Source organism: Staurois parvus, unplaced genomic scaffold (assembly GCF_062004578.1).
Source record: "Staurois parvus isolate SC_StPar_1 unplaced genomic scaffold, SC_StPar_1.0 ptg001095l, whole genome shotgun sequence".
In the NCBI taxonomy this organism is placed as follows: Eukaryota; Metazoa; Chordata; class Amphibia; order Anura; family Ranidae; genus Staurois; species Staurois parvus.
The window spans coordinates 1602320-1616000 of NW_028318891.1; the positions used below are offsets into that span (position 1 = coordinate 1602320).

The following is a 13681-nucleotide window of genomic DNA, read 5'->3' on the forward strand; positions in this document are numbered from 1 at the left end:
AGGAATTTACATGGTAAATCAGAGGCTTGTCTCCTGTCTGAGTTTCCTATATTGCTTTATACTACTTCCAATTTTTCTTGATTCTCTGATCTATCTTTACTTTTCTCCCTAAAAGTGCTGCTTTGGTACTATAAGGATGGAGCACAATGCAGAACCTTTACCAGCTCACCATGACATGATAGCAAATCTTTCCTTCATTAGTTAACCATAAACTACTGATTTTCAGTCCCCAAATAACTCAAACTAGCTCTCAACCTCTCTCATCCCCTACAAGAGGTATCTGCAGGGATTCTGTCCTTGTTTAGTCCTTCTTACAACCTTGGAGCCTTGAGAATCCTGTGTGCAAATGGCTGGTTCAATTCAGGATGTGTCTTCCTTGGATGTACTTAGGGCTGGCAAGAGAACTTGCCTGGTAAAAAAATGCTGCAGGACCTTTAAGGAGCTATCTTCCCTGACTGAGCTCTGCCTATTGTCACTGCTTGTCTATTGTATCATCACCCGTTTCTTGACCATATATTGTATTGTTGCCCATTATGTGCACATATATTTTATCATCTGCCATTTTGTTTCCTATATACCACATCCTTGCCTATATTTGACTATATATCATCTGCCCATTTACTGTCCATTTATTGACACAAAAAAAAATGTAAAGCTGTGTATTGTCAGGATTGTCATTTTTATGCTTGAGTATTGCTATGTTAGACCATATTACTATAATATATTTCCCTGCAGGCCGGCAATTATCAGATTTTAAAATTTTTATAATTTGACCCCACCCCAAATTGGCTGCAACACACAATGGTGTACCACTATTGCCTCCCCCACACATAGACAAGCTCATGGAGTTTCCAAAGTAGAGACACCAGTGGAGCATGCTGGAACTCATATTAGAATAAAGGTTGAAGTCACGAGTGGAATATGCTGGGATTTCTAGTTCAGCAGCAGCTGTTAGCTTTGGATTGTTTATTACCAACATTTATACCTTGCCCTCTTTACAGCTAATGGAACATACCACCGAGCCTTATAGGGGGAGTCAAATGAATACTTAGGCTTAGGTGAGTAGGGGATACCAATACTAATGACTGGTGCTTATTACAGTACAGATATGCAGGAGGTACCCCTTCAAGGTACTACACTATAGAGGTTGGTTTTCTTCTTTATCTTACCCATGAAGTTTCCCCCATGACCCTCCAACACCTGTAAGTACCTAGAGAAGGGAACTCTTCAATGATGCTCACAGCTCCAATCACCTTCCCATCTGAAACTTTTATTTCTTCTCAAGCAGCACTATATGACCTCCATGACTGGCAGCTAAGAGTGACAGAAGTATGGTTCCCTCCTTCGTCCCAACTGGCAGTAGCTGTGTCCAGCCCCTTATCCTGTCCACTGTATTGCTGTATGCACCCCATTATTGTAAGTATAAATCTCTCACTAACCTGGCTGAAGTGATGTCATGTTACCTCTTGAGAGTCCATGACCGTTGTTAGGGGGCACCGCTACCTTTTTTTTTTTTTATTATATATATTTCCACACTACAATTATATATGTAGAATATATTATGTACCTCTAGCCTGTACTTATATACTGAAGGTAACATAGAACGGTAGGTAGACATTCAGTAAGGGTGCTGTCACTAGAACAGTCTTTTCAACATGAAATAACCTTCCGGTCTTAGGGAACCCCTGCTAAAAATTACTGTATCTACAACTCATGATACATTAGTGTGATATGGGAAGAATATTCCTTATATTTGTGCTCATTGGGAAGAATTGTCCCCTTACAGATAGCTAAAAAGATCATATCTGTCAGTGGGAACGTATCTGAGAGACAGAATTTTCTCAAGGAACCCCTTGCAACCTCTGGAGGAACCCCCGTTTTCCATGGAATCCTGGTTGAAAATCCGTGCACTAGAAGGATAGTCCATAACACTGTGAATTAGTTCCCACTACAGGTACATTCAATTGTACTCGATTGCTGGCTGTGTACACAATATCTGGACAGTGTAAGGCCTTGGGGTTGTGCTCTTGCAGGAATAGTAGTGACCTATTCCATAGCACTCCCTAATTACATGATACATTCTGAGAGTTGAGCCGCCATTGATTGGACACTGGCAGAACACACAGAGGTCTCATGGGAAGTCTGATCATTTACATATTGTATATTATTTGCTGGGGTCACCCTCACATGGTCGCCTTTGTTTAATGATTTGTAGCTTGGCAATCTTGACGACTCTTGTTGAGTTCCTGCAATCATTATCTGTCTTACTTTCCTCAAGACGTTTTATTGCTACATCATTATTCTGATCAATATTTACAGACGCTGTAATCGAAACAGTGTCTGCTTTATATTGGCTGTCATGGTAGGGCCCCATACGGGAAGATTGCTGTGGCGAGAACTCTCTCTCAATCCATCCAATGGCTGTACCATGTATGAGGATAAAATTACTTCAGTGGATTAGATACTTCTGCTGAGAATGCTTTTGGTGAAACTTAATCTGGCACCAAAAAATTAGTATGTACCAGTGCACATACTGTATAGCAGATTAGTGATAGTGGAACCATGATATGATAATTATCATCTGATGGACTCTACCTAACCTCAAGGTTTAAAAGAAAACTCCACTTTCATTCATTATTAATAAAACTTCAACATGAGATAATCATTTGTTAATAAAATATTTCCTTCGTTTAACCTGCAGCCAATAAATACACTATTGACTCCTTTTAACCATGGTGAACGTGGGGAGCCATGTGCAGAACACTCACAGGATATAATTTTCTGGGACTGATCATGTGAGTGTAGCTGGTGGCCCCTCAGTGTCATTATCTACAGAATAGTAGCAGGTAGATCTCGGCCCTCATATCTGCCAAATTCCTTCCAATATATATTTAGTGCTAGATTATGAATGTCGCTCAAGCTGGGGAAGCCAAACTCCTGCAGTCACCAGGAAAAAAGGTGCAGGCGGCCAAAGGTGCTTATCCGAACCAATGCATGTATAAAATCAAAGAAAAGCTGCCCTCCCATCCGGCCAGGTCAGTGTAGACATGAAAACGGCCTGAACCCATGAGTCTCCATCAAAGCTACATCCCCTGACATGTTTCGCTGCACCGTCCCGCGCTTAATCATAAGATTTAGTTTTGGTTGGCAGAGCAAGACAGGTCAGGGGGTGTAGCTTTGGTGGGGACTTATGAGCTGAGGCCGTTTTTATGTCTACACTAAGCTGGCTGGATGGGAGTGCAGCGTTTCTTTGATTTTATACATGCATCACTTCAGATGAGTGCTTCTGGCAGCCTGCACCTTTCTTCCTGGTGACTGCGGGAGTTTGGCTTCCCCAGCTTGGGCAACATTCATGATCTGAGGCCGTTTCCATGTCTATACTATGCTGGCTGGACAGGAGTGTGGCGCTTCTTTGATGTTATCCTTCCAATGTACAATGGGGTTTTTAGATATTTAAAATGCACCGAAATATAACATGACTATGACTCAGAACCAAAGAAGACTAAATACATATGGGAGAGAAAAAGTATTGCATATCCTTTGAGCAATCAATATCTGACAGCTGGATAGAACTGCCGGCCATACACTCAGTGTGTGGTGACTTTTGTTTTTTCACTTTGGTCAGATGTGTGTGGAGGGCAGTCACTGTTTCTGGCATATAGAGCAGGGTCATAGCTGCTGCTCTGGCATGGGGAGTAGGTGGAGGCTCCTAGTTACTAATCTAGTATATGGGAAAAGTGGTGAGTCATGATAGCTGGCATATGATGGAGGAGAAGACATTCAGATGATGATGGGATGTTTGGTGGAAGAAGAGGATCAGGGGCAACTGTCTTGATGTAAGATGGAGGGGGAAGATCACTGGTAACAATTCAGCATATGATGAGTGGGACGGTTCATGATTGTTGGTCTGGTGCACAGTGTAGTGGGAGGCTCATGGCTGATGGTCTGGAGTATGGTGGCAAGGGTGGTTCACACTGACACTACAATGTAATGGAATGGTGTACGGTTCCTAATCTGATATAGATTGCTGGTCTGATATACAGTAGAAGTTCATTGCTAATGATGTGATGTATGGTGGAGGCTCATGGCTGATTTCCTGGTGTAGTGTGTGTGAAGGCTCACAGTTACTGCTCTGGGGTAGGGTAAGGTGTAGAGCTGCTGATCTGGCATTCAGTGGAGTTGAAGAGTTTTGACAGATGTAGGCTCCATGTCAACGGTCTAGTATACAGTGGAGGGAAAGACTAGTGGCTGATGGTCTTGTAATATTCCTGTCTGGAATACATGATGGGGGGGGGGGGGAATCTCAGCTGTTGGTCTGGTATATGGTTATAGGAGGGAAGCTAATGGTAACCAGTCTGGTGTGGGGGAGCTTACAGTTACCAGTCTGGTTGAGGGGGAAAGGGTTATGGTCACCAGTCTGGTGTATGGTGTAGAGGAAGACTCACGGTCCCTGGTCTGGTTGTGGGAAGGGCAGGGGATCACAGTCACTGGTCTGGTTGTAGGGGAGAGGTTTTCGGTCACTGGTCTGGTGTTGAGGGAGGTTTGCAGTCATTGGTATGGTGTAAGTCACCAGTCTGAGGTAGGGGCAGGCCCAAAGTTGCTGGTCTGGTGTAGGGGAGGCTCACAGTCACTGTTCTGCTATGTAGTGTAGAAGGAGGTGTTAGGGAGAGGCTATGCTGTAGGGGGGCTCGCTCTCTCCAGTATTGCATAGGGAAAGGTCATGGTCGCTGGCCTACTGTATGGTGTAGGGGAAGGGTTACGGTCACCTGTCTGGTGTAGGGGGTGACTTGCCCTCACTGGTATGGTGTAAGGGAAGGCTCACCATCACAAATCTGGTGTAGAGGGGAGGTTCACTGTCACCAGTAAGATTTAGGGGGAGGCTCATGGTCATTGTAGGGGGAACTTGTGGTCATTGGTATAGTGTAGGTGGAAGGTCAGTCACCAGCCTGCTGTATGGGGCAGGGGGAGGCTCATGATCACTGGTATGGTATATGGGGAAGCTCACAGCTGCTGGTCTGGCATATCATGGAGTGGAGGCTTATAGTCACCAATTTGGTGTGTGGTGTAGACTAGAGGGAGGCTTATGATGGTCAACGGACTGGAATATGGTGTAGGGGGAAGCTCACACTTGCTGGTCTTTTAGACGGTTGAAAAGAGCCTCAGTGTTTCTTTTCTTGCCTACAGTGAGGGGGAAAATTTATGACTGATTGTGATAATAACATAGGGAATTAATTGGAAAGCATTGCTGGCCCCATCTACTGGTGTTTTCTGTGACCTGGTCAGTACAGGAAATGAGGTGTTGACACGTTTGTCCTTGATACACGGCTGGTTAAATTTACAGCTATGTGAGAACGTTGTGTGGTAATAAATAGGAAATTTGATTTCTCTAATGAGAAGTAAAAACCTCTTTTGCTCAGATTATTGGGGGCCAAGGTTACATGACATTTCCAGGCACCCCTAATCCAGACATTTCCTAGGCTTTCAGATTGGTCTTCATGTTTATAATGGGATCCTACAGAAGGGTGTATATATATATATATATATATATATATATATATATATACATATAAAAATACAGGAATTAATATGTGATGTTTCTATGCAAGAAGGAAAATGTTTCCCTATGTTGGATGGGTAGCAGACACAGAATCCTGAACTCTTGGGTACCACTCTCACCACATCTATAGATCTGAAAGCATATGTAGACCCTCACCTTGCAAAGTAACCCATTCAGTTTGAAATAGAAATGAAGGGCAAAACATTTTACATTATACATACAAAAAAGCATTATAAACACCCCCCCCCCCTTTTTTTTTTATAAGTGATCACATTCCCTCTAAGCTCCTTATGCAGCTGAGAACAGATTTCTGGGGTCGGAGAAACAGCAGTACACTGAACTTCCCAGTGAATGGCTGTGTAGGGGGTGGATGGGTGTCAGGACAAGTCTGATCATTGGAGGAGAGCACACTAAGCTCCAAGCATAGCTAGATAACTGACCACACTTTGCCCTCATGCCTAGTGTGATCAGTTTTTAATAGTCAAGAAATCGGACTGGCATGAACAGCAGGGATTTCATACAAAGGAAGCAATACAAAGAGAACAGGAGACTTTTTCACACAAGTACATGGCACATATCAGGAATATGAAATATTGGGTTTACATATTCTTTAACTGCTAGTTCCCTTTTGGTTTTCAGCAAATGCAATCCCATGTAGCGAAGAATGGTGCTGAAGCGACTCTTTACATGTTATCTGCAGACTTTTTAGAATTGTGTGTAAAAGAACAACAACTCTGCTGCCTCCGCAATGTCTCTTCTCTACTTCATTGATGTCCTTGAATAAATTCCACACAAATAGTGCTGATCACGACAAGACATGTAAGAGTGAACACAGTGTGTTTCATACAGACCTATGTATGCAAACCAATCAAAGTGCAGCTGTCACTGCTCTACTGCAGGTTAGATAATGGCCCATTCACACCTTTACAGTCCTTAAGGGCTGCTTCATATGGGTGACCATAGGATGGTAAAACTAGGTAGTTACGCTGTAGTTTTATTGCCCCCCTGACCACCTAGCTAAATTCTACTTTTGCAGCCTAACAAGGCTGTACACATGCCACAGCCATGATGCTTTGTGGCAGAACAGATGACACCGCTTGTGAAACGCACCCATTAAGGTCCATTGGGAACACACAGCAACCACAAGCCAAACACTTGGTGGTGTGATAATTTAATACAAAATCCCCCCTGGGATTAAAAGAAAAGAAAAAGAAAACACCTTACAGCCTATGCTCTACTACCCTCTGAAAAGTGCTTCAACACAGAATGTTAGAATGCTAAACGAGCGCTAACGGATGCATTTTCATGTGCTAAGGCTTGCTCCATGAAGGTATTCTATTCATTTTCAATGGGCTCTTAGTGACCCTCTGCACCATCTTTGTTTACTTGGTGTGTTGTGCTGATGCTACTTTCTCACATCTGTGCACTGGGGTGCCCTATAGTGTAAGTGCATTTTTTTTCTTTCCTGTATTTGTGCATTTGGGTGCCAGTACGGAAAAGCACAACATGTAAATGCACTATAATGCCTGATTTTTTTTTTTTCCGCCCCCTTCATGCTTCCTATTTTTCGTTTGTTGTCAAGCCTTTGGCTGTGTGCTGTGTCTGTCACCCTCTTATAGGGGAGAGCCTCAGCTGTGCAGCACTTTGTCTTTTTACCTGCAGCAGTGATATTGGATGATAAAAGGCATTTGATATATAGAGGTCATTGTTCCCACCTCTGTGGACACTATCTTCCCAGATCCATTCACATCTGACAATAGAGACAATGGCTATCAGCTCTTCATTCATCTCGCCATGTTATTGACACTGTTCAGGGGCCAAGAAGCCCTCTCACAAAGTGTACTCATATTTACCCACTCTTTGTGCCTAAATATAGGGTATACAGTAATTGGATGATTACTATAAAGGTGAAATTTACAGCTAAACTCTGGGATAAGCCTATAATGTCTAAATACAACAGGCATGTGCATTCTTACTTCAGTCATGATGTGCTTTGTGTATTTCTTCAAGATTTGTAAAGTGTAAAACTTCACCTCTGTGCAGGAGCTTCCTGTAAGAAAGACCGCTCTCTACTTTTCTCCCTTCTTGGGAAGGGTGACTAGTCTTGTCTCCGCCCCCTCTGTAGTTTTCTGCAGGCAGCCTATAATGGGTGGAGGCTGTTGGGTCCCTCCTACAGCTCTGCAGTAGGAAAAGGCACTGTACAGCACAGTGATGATGCCACTGCTACTTGTACAAGGTATTCGCTAGGCTTGCCGTGGCATTTGGTGCACACAATACGGATTTACATCCTATGTGGCTAGTGAGGAATAGATTTAAATCATTTTTTTTTGTCCCTGGAGGGGGTGTGTGTTCCTGATCATGCTACACCAGCCATTCTCAATCGAATTACCCCCTGAGGAACCCTTGAAATAATTTTTGGGTTTTGGGGATCTCCTGCTAAAACCGGGTCAGTGGGGAAAAATGTTTGTTGCATTTCTTGGCAGTGGGAAGAGTGCCCCCTTACAATTGTATTTTAACCATAAAAAAAAACTTTGGTAAAAGTTTTAAAGTTACAATGTAACAAAGACAAAAGGTGTACCATAAATCAAAGCTAACATACAGAAAATAGTATGGAGAGAAGTTCAACATCTGTAAAGACCTTGAGGAAACCATAGTTCATGACACTTTGTACACCTGGTTCATCGTTTCTGCAGATTTTGTGGTCGCAGCTAATCAGCAAGTTTTATTGTGACCATAGCACAGCTTCAGAAATTGCAAATTAAAAATTAATTCCCACCACATCTTCTAAAGAAGAATGATATGCATTGTATGATAATGGATACACATCAAAAGCTGATGATTTCTGATATTATCATGTTTCTCCTCCTTCCTAACAGAATGGTCACTGATTGGGAACCTGTCACAATGAAAAGACCAGATAGTGTTTGATCCTTGTCTGACATTGTGTGGAATGTTACATTGTAATGCTAATCCCATGCTGAGAGTTGAAACACAGAGACAGCTTAGTTTCCACTGCTGGTTACTCAACAATGGCAGCATGACTGTAAATGGGAACAGTGATTTCTATATTGTTTTGATTTCCTCTACAGTGCTGTGAACCTCCTAAAAAATATGACAGATTCATGTTTACCAATAATAATATCATGATTTCTATTTGGTGTGCCCTTTTGATTTTTTGTAGATAATTGTACATTGGTCTGGAGATTCACCCAAAATCAATTCTTCCATTTAGGATGGAGTGCCCAAAGCTTAATGTCCACAAGGCCTTCATGGCCAGGAATGCAGCATGGAGGAGATCTGTGAGGAGGAGATCTGGCCTTTCAGCTAAGCTACATGTGTGATTGGCCTAAGTTCTCCATGTATACCTATCAGAAATTAATTTAGCATTTTATATGTTGGTGCTTCGGCTAGTGACACCAGTATCCCCAGGCTCCAGTATAGTCTGGTGGGAGATTGGGCCCTTTCTCTAACCACAATCCAATTAGAAAAATCTGCATAGGGGAGAGCAAAGTGTTCTTCCATACAGTGTTCTTCCACTGTGCACGTGGACAATGCTGGCAAAAAATCCATCCTAAACTCCTCTGAGGCTGGCCAATTACACCCTTCACTCCCTAGAAGTCAGTCTACTGCACCATGAACCCCATTAGAGGCCAGCCTGCTGAATCCTAAAATTCTTAGAAACCGTCCCAATAAAATATAATCTTCTTGGAGGCTGACATATTGCACTCTAAACCCTGCTACATCCTGAACTTCATAGAGGCCAGTCTACTGGACCCCAAACTCCTCAGAGGCAAGTCTACTGGACCCCAAATTCCTCAGAGGCCAGCCTATCACACCCTGAACCCCTTGGAGACTGGCCCAGTGCAAGATATTCTCCTTGAAGGATATTGCAACGTAAACTCATCTGAAGCTTGCCAATTAAACTTTTTGACGCCAGCTTACTGCACCTTGAACTCCTCAGATGCCAGTCTTCAGCACACTAAAGTCTTTGGAGACTATCGCAATACAAGTTAATATCCTTGGAGGTTGACATATGACACCATGAACTCCTAAGAGATAGAGATACTGCAATGTGTTGGCTTTGTAAGCCATCTGTCTTTTGGAATAAACTTGTATTACAATGTGACACTTCAGTTTTAGATTCAGTCATTCCGATCTCAACCAAAGATGATTGTGGAAATCCTTTGGTGCGCAGAAGTTGACAGCCCAGTATTCAAATTCTCTACGTCTACTTTACTGCCATACTTTTGGAAGAGAACTATAATATAAAAAAACCTCAGGGTTCCAACGCTTTTAATCTACTTTCTCGTAAGACAAACCTGATGGAGGATTGAACAGTTCTTTATTCTATCTAGAATTTAAAAAAAAAACTTTAGCTGGAGATATACTTTATTTATCCATACAACAAACATATCGATACAAAAGAACGTACAGTGCGGGGTAAATAGTGACCTAAGCAACCAACATTTCGAGACACAAAATGGGCATGCCAATCATCTCCACACGACTTGGTCCTCACCTATAAAATTAACATAATACTGCAGAACTATCCACAGAACCAGAAAAACTGCAAATGTATAAGGTTATAAACACTCCATGATAAAATAATGAACAGAGCAACCCTCTAAGTTGAGGGATATCGGATCCCGCACTGTCATAATGGAGATGTTATTGGAGTATGTACGCCTCCATGGGGTCACCTATTAAGGTGGAAGGCCCCTTCTAGTGGCACCCCATTATAGAATGCTCATCCAATATGTATGGATATGAAGAAATAAAGAAGAAGAGAATATTATAGAATAATAAGGAGAGGGGGGGGGGAGAAAAAAAAATAACGGGGGGGGGGCTAGAAGAGAAAAAGGGGTGGGGAGGGCGGGGATACACGGCGTATGGAAGGGAACAGAAATAGAGCCCAACACCATCCCCAGCGCAATTCCAGCAAGAACCCGTTCAAAAGCCAGAGTACAGCAGTGCTCCACCAAGGAGAAAGGTCCATCAGTTGAGATACACAACAACGTCTGAGGAGTAGCGGAAGTAGTTTCAAATAGTCCACATGATCCCATAAGTGTCTGGATTGTCTGATTCCCAGGAGATATTTTTTTTGTCCAGGTGAATCAAAGAATCCACCTTGCATGGCCATTCAGTGAGGGCTTGTTCACACCAAATGCAGTCCAGTGCTCCTTTTTCTGCATCAAAAATGCATGCACAGTGTTCACACCAGTGCAATCAGTTCCAAAGTAGATCGTGCTGCAATTTGTCTGCACAGAACTGTACTGGAACGCACCAGAAATGCATTGGAACAGACTGTGGTGTGAACTGTAAGCAAAAACCTACCCGAAGTGCGTTTTTGTGATGTGAACAGTGCCCACTTTCCATCAATTCCTGAATAGAGTGGGGGTGAGGGAGCAAAAATGTAATTCATGTGTCACCACCCCACTGTGATCTGCTACTTCTTATTAGACAACTTATTCTTTAAGGATCAAACATACCATTTTATTTCTGTTGGCCAAGCTACTAACATTGAACTCTTTGGAGGGAGGCCAGCTTACTGCACCCTACATCCTTGAAGACTGGCCAAATGCAAGATAATCTTCTTGGAAGCTGAGATATTGCACCCAAAACTCTTCTGTGGCCAGCCAATTACACCCTGAAATCCTTGAAGGCCAGACTACTACACCTTGAATGCCTCAGAGAACAGCCTACTGTACACTGAACTCCACAAAGGCCAGCCCACGGCACCTGAAACTCCTCAAATACCAGCCTTCTGCACCCTGAACTCCTTAGAGGCTGGAACACTACAAGATAATCTCCTTTTAAGGCTGACATATTCTACCCTAAACTCCTATGAGGTTGGTCCATTACAGTTGAGGCCAGCTTATTGCACCCTGAGCTCCATGGAGGTCAGACTACTCCTCAAAAACTGTCCCAATACAATTAAATCTCCTTGGAGGCTGACATATTGCACCATGAGCTCCTTGGAAGTTGTCCCTCTATGTGCCACCGCTGGATGCAAGCTACTCTTCCTACTTTTCAGGCCTGAAGGCAATGCTACCCTTCTCTACAAAAAGCTAAATTGCATCCAAGGTGGTTGTTCCTCCAAATATAATAAGATATGGGACTGATGTTTACAAAACTGACATGTGTCCGTGAGCTCATACATGGCCCTACTGGGCCTTGTGGCAGTGCCTCACTTTCTTCACTTTTAAAGGGATTGCGTTTTTTAGCACAGTAAAAACACATCAGGGTGAAAGCAGCCTTACTTTGTAAAAATCTCTAAATAAAGTACTTGATCTTTTTGATGTAAAAAAAAAAAAATGCAGTGTGCAGGTTTTACTTGTCAGCTGTTATTGAGTTAATGCTGCAGATGTCGGCAGTGTGAAGAATCAATATGGAAGCAATAAATACTTATTAAAGGAACATATCTTTTTTTCTTGTTTTTGTAAGAATAGTAAAAGTCTGATGAATTTTCTACCTGCTCCCTAGTGATTATTTTTATAATAACACATGATATCTGCCCTTTTCAGGTATCACGTTCTTCCCTTGATCAGTGGGACACACCCTCGAGGAATCTCTTTCTGGACTTCAGCTCAACTCATCCTCCTATTCACCAGCAGGTGAAGCTGAAACTCCGTACATTGTTGTACAGCTTATAAGGTCTATGCACTAAAAAAGGTGAAGCGCAATTAACCAGGACCATGCTAACCTTTACACAAGTTTTCATTTAACCACTTCCCATCCGGCCCATGTACATAAACATCGGACGGGAGCAGTGCAGGAGCGGGTTGCTGTTCATAAACAGCGCCCGCATTTACAGCCTGTGCGTGCTCCCTAAGTGACACTGTACTGCTAGGGTGACAGTATGTTAAAAAAAACAAACAAAAAAACATTAATATAAAAATGTAAAAAAAAATTAAAAAAATTTAAATGTTTGGTTATAAACTAATTTGGGTTATTTTTTTTTTCACTAAAAAGATAACTGAATAAATTTTGGCCAAGACTTATGAAGAAAGATTATTTGCAAAATTTTATAAGATAAACACTTTTTTTCAAAATTTTTGGACGTTTTCATTTATATAGCAAAAAAAATAAAAATCCCAGTGGTGAATAAATACCACCACAATAAAGTTTTATCTGTCTCAAAAAAATGCTAAAAAATTCATATGGGTACAGTGTTGCATGACTGTGCAATTGTCATTCAAAGTGTGATAGCGCTGAAAGCTGAAAATTGGCCTGGGCAGGAAGGGGGTAAAAGTGGCCAGACTTGAAGTGGTTAAACAGCACCTGTGGCAATACTAATCTTATACAACTGCTGGTTGCCTTGTAAAGCAAAGCCTTGGGTGGCTGCATCAGATTCCCTGTAGAGCCCCAGACCCCTGAAATCCACCAGGCAGGTGTGATAGGCAGGCTCTGCTCCCACTATGCCTTAGTAGGTAGGCCTCACTAGTCCAGGCATGGCAGCCGAGACCACAGAAATTGATCGAATATATATGCTGTGGTTTCCAGAGAAATGCTTTCCCAAGCATCACACATTTACGTGTCTGCTCTACAACACAACTGGCACTGCCATTGGTATGTTACAGAGACAGGTTGGCTTTAAAGGTTAAGTTCACCTTTTGCCAAAAAAAATAATAAAGGCACAATTTTTTTACAGGTAAAAAAATGTGCATTTATTTTTTGTTGCAGGAGCCTGTAAACCATTGCATCAGCAATCAACAGTGCTGGTGCCATGCAGGGCTCCTGCAGACCTGTCAGTATATCTGCTTGCCCCTACGCGATGGATGGGCAGGCAGATTTACTGACAGGAAGAATCTATGAACAACAAGCAGACAGCTGCTCAGGCTGGTGGGACTTGTAGTTTCTCATTCACAGATGACTGTGAATTACTGACGGTGGCTGGGCGGAGCCCCGCGTGATCGTGATTTTTTAAAATTTTGACAGCTAGCGGGAGGAGAAGATCCTCTAATAGCTGTCAAATTGGGGAGAGGAGGCTGGTCTATTCATAACATGTTACATATCACACCCTGAACATGGGTGTAGCAAGTTATGGAAGGTGAACATATCATTTAAAGCTGAATTCTAGCCTACTCTTCAGATGTGGGTGGTCTACATGCAACTACAGCTTGC

The 13681-nt window shown here is 42.5% G+C and overlaps 1 long non-coding RNA gene across 1 annotated transcript; it reads left to right on the plus strand.

The window, feature by feature from the left end:
- The first annotated feature begins 1291 nt into the window (after positions 1-1291).
- LOC149440310 (uncharacterized) lies at positions 1292-12496 on the plus strand. The gene is made up of 2 exons (XR_016307680.1): positions 1292-1416; positions 12082-12496. It is a non-coding gene; the product is annotated as an uncharacterized LOC149440310 (long non-coding RNA).
- The last annotated feature ends 1185 nt before the right edge of the window (positions 12497-13681 follow it).